Genomic DNA, 9,761 nt, shown 5'->3' on the forward strand with positions numbered 1-9,761 from the left:
AAACCGGTAGCCCTACTTTAGCGTCGGATTTACTCATAAACACAGTTCTTGCAATCAGAGTTAATTAAAACTTTCGCGGAATATAAAAACTTTCTTAAAACATTTCATATCAAAACACGTCTTGTCTTAAAACATCATTTTGCCTTTCAAAATAAACGAAACATTAAACTTAAACATCTTGAGTCTTCCAATGCCAGCCTCTTATTCAGTGCCACGTGTCTCCTCAAGCGAGATGCCTCCTCCTACTCACCTGCGTGCATACTAAAAGTCAGCTACGCTGAGTGGAATTCTAGTTAATCAAGCAACTTATCATACAACCACTACATGCATCATATACGTATCCGCAGACACGTAGTCCACTATCTAACCTGCTTACATTACCACTTAGCCCCTTATTTATGCCTACCACTTTGCCACCTTGCCACTTTAATAACGTATAACGTTATGCCACTTTGCCACTTTAATAACGTATAACGTTATGCCACTTTGCCACTTTAATAACGTAAAGCGTTATGCCACTTTGCCACTTTAATAACGAAGGCACGTATAGGCATACCCTACCACGTACTATCGTTATGCCACTAACACTCTTACTAGACTCTTGCCACTTCTAACACGCTCTACCTCTACTTGTCTACAACACGCTTCATATCATTTACATAATAAGCAAGTCACATCAACAATCATACACACATAATAACGATGGCACGTACAGGCTTTCCCTATCACGCGCTCACATTATGCCACTAACACCCTTACTAGACTCTTGCCACTTCTAACACACTCTACCTCTACCTGCCTATATCACACTTCATATCAGTTCAGTATTTACGTAATAAACAAGTCACATCATAACATTCATACACACTATCAACCACTTGGAATTTACTATCCTTGGCGATACATGCAATATCCGAAGATCGTTCACGTACCGACAAGCATTATAAAATATATACCTCGTATAACATCTATAGCATACACTTACCACTTAAGGTAAGTGTATTCACACTTCACATCGATTATGCACACAGCCCCGAAAACATAACAAGGAAATGGGGCTAGAAACTCACCTGAACTCTGCCTCTTCCTCCGATAGTTGTAAATCCCTTCTTTAACTGAGCTCGGCTGACTGTATAAGTTACACGTATCAATACTCGTCTGATCTAATCTGGTGGCCTAGTATTAGCTTACTTTTACTTATCGTTTTAATCTATTCTCTAATCGAACTTGACTTTAGGCGAAGTTAAACCTTAGGCGAACTTAGCTTTAGGCGAAGTTAAACCTTAGGCGAACTTAGCTTTAGGCGAAGTTGTCATCAGGCGAACTTGGCTTTAGGCGAAGTTGTCATCAGGCGAACTTGGCTTTAGGCGAAGTTGTCATCAGGCGAACTTAGCTTGCAGGCGAAGTTCAACCTTAAGCGAACTTAGCTTGCAGGCGAAGTTGTCATCAGGCGAACTTGGCTTTAGGCGAAGTTGTCATCAGGCGAACTTAGCTTGCAGGCGAAGTTCATCAGGCGAACTTAGCTTGCAGGCGAAGTTGTCGGCTGCAGCTACTGTTCGTCGTTAATCATCTTCGTTTCTTAACCAAATAACTCGATTTAGGTATCCACGGAATCGTTTGACCAGCGCCTACAAACCCCAACCATCAAATCGGCCTAACATCGATGTTTAAGGGGTGCGATTTAGGCATATAGGTTACGGGTTCTTTTAGGTTAACAATTAACCTATCAAACGCTAATCAATTCCAGTAATATTTGTTGTTTTAGGTTCGTTTATAACAAACTAACACAGATCTATGATTTCCCAAGTCAAACCGAACCTATACGAACGATTTCTAACTATAAACGTACCTTGAACGAGTCGAACTACCAACCCGGTTAAGCCTTGATGTTGTTTTGGTCCGTCACGACGTTCCAGCACCAACAAGCTCGGGTTTTCGCCTTCGGATCTTGGTTCGGGTTGTGTGTGTTTTGGTGGTGTATGGAATATGTGAGAATGAGGATTAAATGGTGATTAATGGTATTTATATTTAGGGATCATGGGCTTAAGCCCATGGACTCTCCTTCCTTCTTTCATAACCCAGGTCCATAACCCATATCCATTACTCAACACTAGCCCGACCCATACCAACTCCTACTCTATTTATTTATTTCCCGATAACCCGAGTAAACTTTCCCTCTATTATTAAGTAATATAATTAATATCATTTTGGAAATTTCGGGATGTTACAAATTGTGTCCTTTATTATAATATAAAAATTAGATTCCCATTAAAAAACAAGTGGATGAACTTTGATCTCGTCATATATATATATATATATATACTAGTTTTTATCCCCCGTATTACGGGGGTTGTTTTACATTACTCGTTTTTAATATTTATATAATTTTTTGGGTTTAATTTAATTTATTGTAATGAAACTTATAATATACTTAGAGTTTGATGATTAAACGGTTTCACAAATAACTAAGATGTTATAACCTGATTTAAAAGTTTTCTGGGTTTGGTAAAGATCTAAGACCCACTTATTTTTTTTACTATAAAATTGTTTCTTAATTATAAGTAATATTATTTTAAAAAAATCATATAATAATTTTTAGTATATCCAATTTTATAGGATTTTCACATTAATAATTTGGTAATAATAATTTTTAATTTAATGAGATGTTATAACCCGTTTAAGTAATATCTGGGTTTGGTAAGATCAATACTCATGAATTCGGGTCAAATGCATGAGAAGCCTCCATTAAAAATGAAGCAAATCTGATGACTCCAAAAAAAGGGGGAGCGACCACATCGCGACATATAGAATTTTTATATCTTCGTTTATATATATATATATATATATAAAAGGGTTGATTACACAAGTTTAAACTTTAGTTACACATGTGTAAAAAATTGATTCGGTGTGTAAAAAATTACGATAATATTTTGTACATTACTTACACTTACGTATTACATATGTGTAAAAAAAATTCAAAAAAAAAATTTGTTACGTTGAGTTCTTTTGAGTTCTTAAAACTTAAAGCGGTTCTCAAAAGAAATCAATCCTATATATATATATATATATATATATATAGGGTGTGTTTGGTAAAGGGCTTTTAGGAGCTTTTTAGGGGCTCTAAGCTACAAGCTTTTAGAAAAAGCTCCTATCTAATAAAAAGCATTGTTTGGTAAGAGGAGCTTAAAGCTTTTAGAGGATGAGAAAAAGCTCTAAATTGAAAGGCTACTATAGGTAGCGTTTGAGAAAAAGCTCTAAAAGCTTTTACATTTGAATTTACAAGTTTGGTACTTGAACTTATATCAATTTTTGTTAATTTATATAATAGTTACACATTCAACCATTATTCAAAACTAACTACCTCCATGACCTTTTTAGGAGCCATAACTTTTTCACACGTTAATAATCTTTTAAACAAATTACATCATAAAAACGAGCATTTTATTCTCTTTAATTTGAGTATGATATTGATATACTTCTTTATCGGTTAGGATCGGTAAAAAGTCGAGTCAGATGAGCTCGAGTCATGTGTAAGACCAAATTAGGAGTCGAGTCAGATGAACTTAAGTCATGTGTAAGACCAAATTAGAGTCAAAATGAGTCGATACAAAAATGGTTAAATTAGTTCGATTCGTGTCGGTACGCTTTTGAGTCGAAATGGGTCAGGTCAGAACATATTTCAAATTAAAACAGTGCATGTTCAGAAAGGGATTCATATCAAAATATGTTGGTTTAAAAACATTATCTATTTAAAAATTACTATATATTTCAGCTTTGTTTCTTGATTTTCGACATCATTTACAAGCTTACTGCTTTTCCATGAATTACACGTCTACATTTAGGTTATGTATGCACTGTCATCAGGTGAATCATGTACCGACACTGATTATGCGGTTGATGTTAGGTTGTGCGCCCATTCCGCCGCACCACGCGGGCACCCAGCTAGTTTTATTAAAAGCTTCCGCTACTCTGCCAAATACCTAACTATTTAAAAGCTACAGCTAACAGCTACCAGCTTCTATCCTTCAGCTTCCAGCTAGTTTTGTCAAACATACCCATATGTATATAGGGGTGAGTTATTGTACAATAATGACTTATCGCACATTACGTACGCGACACTGCTGGTCATCGATTTCAATTTCACCCGGTGGCAATTTGGTAAATAACCCAAACAGTACTTCGCGATCAAATTCATCGATTTAAAATCGATTCCGATCCAAATTCATAACTCCTTAATATATCTCATCCAATTTCTAAACTCTAAACACAACTTACAGTATGAAATCTCAAAAGTCAAAACCCAAATTGAAAAGAACGTCACTGAACATTAAAAATCTTCAAATTGATCAAAAATTAATGATTTAATCAATAGAATTGATGTGTAGGAAGCTTTAGAATCATCAATCGATTATGAAATTGCATAATAATACACTTAATTGAGCTATGATTAGGGTTCATGTTTAAACGTTCTGCACAAAAACTTTAAACGTTCTGGACTTTTTGTACAGAATTTCTAAACTTTTTGTACATAACTTCTAAATTTTTTGTCTAGAACTTCTAAAGTAAAAAGTTTAGACCAAAATGAAGAAAAAGTTTAAGCGTTCTGATAAAAAATGAACAAAATGTTTAAACGTTTAACTAATACGTTCTGATCAAAACTACAAGTTTAAACGTTCTGACCAAAACGAACACCTTTAAACGTTCAAGTTTAGATGGTCTGTACCAAAACTTTAGAAGTTCTAACAAAAGGTTTAGAAGTTCTATACAAAAAACTTTAGAAGTTCTATACAAAAACTTTATACGTTCTGTTTAAACGTATTATACGTTCTGTTTAAACGTTCAGAACAAAAATCAATTAAACTTTAAAAGTTCAGTACAAAAAGTTTATACGTTCTGTTTATACGTTTTAGGTTAATGTTAATACGTTCAATGTTAAAACCCAGAACTCAAACTCAAAATTGATAACTGAAACTTCAAATTGATGATTAATTGGATCAATTTCAAAGTTTAATTGATCAATTAGTTCATAAATTTCAATTTCAATTGATCAGTTTGATAAACTAACCTGTGAACAACTCGTGACGGAGAAAGATGGTGTTCACGACGGTAACGTGGATGGTCGCGACGGTGAATACAATCGTTGGACGGTAACGAATAGATGAACGGTGATAGTGAAGGCGGACGAAATCGATGGGAGCAGTGGATCATAGTTGATGAAATTTACAATATTGCCATCGCGTGATTTTGAAATCAACAGTGTAGGAACTCGCGTACGTAATGTATGATTAGGGATTATTGTATTGGATCTTTTATCTCTCTATATATATATGGGTGGTTTATTGGGAACTCTAAAAAAGTAGAGAATCGGATAATCATGGGTATTTTTGTCCAACTTTCGTTTTCTTATACATAATTCGATTCAAATTAACCACTTCTTTATCCCCAATCCTCCCCCACTGCATCTCCATCTCCAGCATGTCGATTCCACCGTCCTCCCCCACTGCATCTTCATCACCCTCTGATTCAATTCCACCCGTCAGAGATTCCCTCGTGATTTCTTCTTGTCTGATCTAATTCTGGAATAGGTAAACCTTTAATCCTTACATGATGTGTATTACATGTCAATGTGCGATTACACTAAACTTTGTTCATACGCGCTTTATGTTCCATGGCATCTAATTCCAGTTACAGACATCAAACCCTAGCTTTCTCCTTTCAACTGAAGAGGCATTCTATGATTCCGATTGCTCAATCTAGTAATCGTGGGTCTTAAATCTATGCCACTCAATCTAATTTTATCGCGGTATTTAGTGAAATTAATCAATTTGTTGCTTTTAGGACTATATATGTCAAGTTATGAAATCATTCACCATGTTTCGTTTCAATTAAGATCGATGTTCCGTGTGTAATAGGTGTCGCGACTCTCTTATATATGATTGAATAAGAGATGTAATTTTATGACAACGCGATTTGTATCCTGTACTTTTGTTAGTTTAAATGGTATAGGTGGGGGTCTGTAACTTGCGGGTTAGACCAATGAATCCCGTGAATCCGGATTGCAAAAACCTGTTTTGGCTATTTTTCCTAATCGGTTGAAGTTTAGACAAGTGTGCTATTCAATCAATCTTTCTTCTTGTCTTACTTCTCGGTCCAATCTAATGGCAAACACAAAATAGGAGGTATTCGATCAAACCTTTGGAGTCGGCGCAATGTCGATCGAATGAACATTGAAGAGACACATCCATTGGGTTATTTAAGTATTCTTTAAAAATAATTGGATTGTTTCTTGTTTGTTGGGATTTTTCAAGTTTGAATTATTATTTTTGTTTTATTTGGATTAATGTAAATTTTTCTAGTTTGAAAAATGGTTTGGATTTTTTTAATTTTGGATGAATTTTTTGGATTAATGAATGGTTTGACTTCATGTTACAAAAGCTGCAGTTTATTTGGATGAATTGTTTGAAGTATTATTGTCATTATTATTATGCTTATTTAGCTTTGTTACGTGACTTGTGTATCTTTTATGGAGTTCGGGAGCAGTGTGTGGGATCTGCACTGCAAGTATCATAGCCTGTAGTTTTTATTTGGTGCAAATTGGTTCTATAGAACCCATTTAAGACCTGCCCAATAGAGCAGTTTAAAACTCGAACCAACACATGTGTAATTGGTATGGTTTTTATTTTTAGCTTTCCATCTAAAAGGTTAAGTCCAGGTTGGGTCATATCCGTTGCACAGTCCTAGGTCTAGGATAAAATACGGACTTCAAATTTGGGAATTTGAACTACATAATCAAATGAATTTGATTTATTGTTACCACATGTCATAGGTGGCAATTTACGAGCAATTTTCAAGTCATTCACTCAAATTTAGTTCATATTCAAGTTTATAAACTAAAATGCTGGAAATGTACAATAAAGTTTGGAATTTGCATTGACTTATGCTACATTTTATATGATTTTTTAGTAAGAATGGAATACATGTGTTTGTTTTTGTTAGGATTCGTTAATTAGTTTCATGGAATCCACATTCTAGTTCTAGACTTCAAGTATGCAATGTGGTCATCTGCCAATATGATTGAAGTGATCAAAATATGTTAACAATCATTAGATAGAAGTTGTTGAATCAAATAACACTCAGTTTGCATGTTTTGTTGACATCAAGATGGAATAGAGGCCAACTTCTTTTTGTAGCAACAACTACAAGGCTTTGAATAGTAGTCATCATGAAAATATGAGAAAATGTTTCATTGTAATTAATCCCCTCTTTTTGAGTATCTCCTATAACCACCAATCTAGCTTTTCAACGCTCAACTGTCCCGCCTGCTTTGAGTTTAACTTTAAACACCCATTTTCATTCAATAGATTTCTTTCCAGGGGGGAGATCAATAACAGCCAAAGTATTATTGTTTTCAAGAGCCTGAAGTTCTGCTTTCATGACATCTGGTCATGCAGGAATGCTGACAGCTTCCTTATAATAAGTAGGCTAATGTAAATTAGATATCGCTTTGGTGAGAGACTAACTAGAAGGATGAAGATGAGAAGAAGAGCAAATGATAGAATAAGAGCATGATATAGTGACAATGTGAAAACAATGATGAAAAGATTCAGAGTTATTACAAGCATAGTCATTTAAGTATGTGGGCGGAACATAAGTTCTTGGAGATCTTCGAAGAGGTTCATTAGGATCAAGAATGGGAATGGAAGATGGAGTAGAAGCAACTGAAGATGAAGGATTAGGAGCATGATCAGTAGGAGAACTTCGAGGAGTAGACAAAGGATCATTAAAAAATTGATTGATTAGATTGATAGATGGAAAAATGAAACTTTATTTGGATTTAGTTATTGAAGTAAATAAATCTTCAAAGAAAACAACGTCTCGTGATATGACAATTCTGTTTGTGTCAAGGCCATACAATTTGTATGATTTTTACCATAAGGATAACCCATGAAAACATAAGGCACAACCCTTGGTTTGAATTTATCTCTTTCATGAGATATGGTGGAAGCATAATTAAGACAACCAAAAGTCTTCACATGATAATACGAAGAAGCATTTCCTGTTAAGACCTCATAAGGGGTTTTATTGTTAAGAATTTTGGTAGGAAACCAATTGATTAAATGTGTTGAAGTTAACACACAATCACCTGAAAACTGAATCGGAAGCTTAGATTGAAACATAAGAGCTCTTGAGGTTTCAAGCAAATTTTTATGCTTTCTTTCAACAATACCATTTTGTTGAGGGATAGCTACACAAGTGGTCTGATGAATTATTCATTTACCCAACAAATAAACACTTTGAATAGATCCAGAACCTAACTCAAAAGCATTATCAGATCTGATGCATTTCATAGTGGTGCCAAACTAGTTGCTAACCATTTCAATAAAATACTGAAGTATAGGAAAAACATCGCTCTTAGTGGAAATCAAATGTGTCCATGTGGTTTTGCTGTAATCATCCACAATGGTTAAAAAAATTTTAAACCCATTGTGTGTAGCTGTGTGATACGGCCCTCAAACATCAATATTAATGAGGTCAAATTTTACTATTTGATGTGGTACTAGAAGGAAAAGGCAGTTGTTGTCATGCCTTAGGACAAATATCACAATGCTCAAAAGATTTCAAATAAGAATTAGAAATGAAAGGCAGTTGTTTTAGTTTGTAGCTTGGTTAATGACCAAGTCTGTTGTGGCCTCTTCAGAAAAGGGAACTACAAAACACATGTGTTTTTTGAGAAGAGAACAACACCGTCAGTGTCAATGCATAATTTTGAGACAGAAAGAAGATTATGTTTAAAATGTGGCACAAAAAAGACACTTGACAAAGAAATGTCACCGGTCAAAGGAACAATCCCATATTGATGGACTTTGACTTGTGCTATTAGGCAGAGTGATGAAAATTAGATTTTTAATTTTTAAGAAGGGAGATTCTTGAAAACAGATTTAGATCACATTACATCTGATCATTGACACCAGTGTCAATGATACATTTGGAGAAATGTTTTGAAGAATTGCAAGACATTATACCTCGGAAAGATTCTTGATTGATGGTCGTGTTATTGTTAGTAGCATATGTAGTTGAAGTACCATATTAAATTTAGTTTGCAGCAATAAAGCCATCAAATAATTATATACATTGATGCTATTCAAACTGATTTTGACCACTTTTTCCTTGATCTTCAGCAAGGTTAGCAAACTTCTTTCCTATGGTGAACTTGAAATAATCAGCTTATAGCATTTGTTAACTGAATGCCCATTTATCTTGCAATAAGTGCACACCAAAGTTCTTCTATTCTCCCATGTTCCTCCTTTGCTTGCGTTCATATATGTAGTAAAATCAGTGCTGATGTGATTTTCTTTTGCTTCTCACCTTGTATGAGAATACCATATGCACGATTGATGGAAGGAAGGGGTTACATCATCAAAATGTTACTTCTGGTTGTGTCATAATTAGGATTAAGACCAACAAGAAATTGAATCAGCCTTAGATCCTCATCACTCTTAGCAAAAGAATGAGCATCTCCACAAGTGCATGAGGGAATGCTATTAATCACATTCACCTCACCCCAGTTTGACTTCATCTTGGAAAAGTAGGTAGCAATATCACTGCTTCTTTGAATGATTTGGCAAAGGTTCTTTTGAAACTGATAAAACTTAGCACCATTTTCCTAAACATAGCGAGAATTAAGCTCATTCCAAAGAATCTGAGAAGTTTCAGCATACAAGACACTATCATTGATGTCACGAGTGAGAGAGTTAATAATC

Source organism: Bidens hawaiensis, unplaced genomic scaffold (genome assembly GCF_021521415.1).
Source record: "Bidens hawaiensis isolate Kalapana, Puna unplaced genomic scaffold, B.hawaiensis_p1.1 tig00001336_1, whole genome shotgun sequence".
Lineage (NCBI taxonomy): Eukaryota > Viridiplantae > Streptophyta > Magnoliopsida > Asterales > Asteraceae > Bidens > Bidens hawaiensis.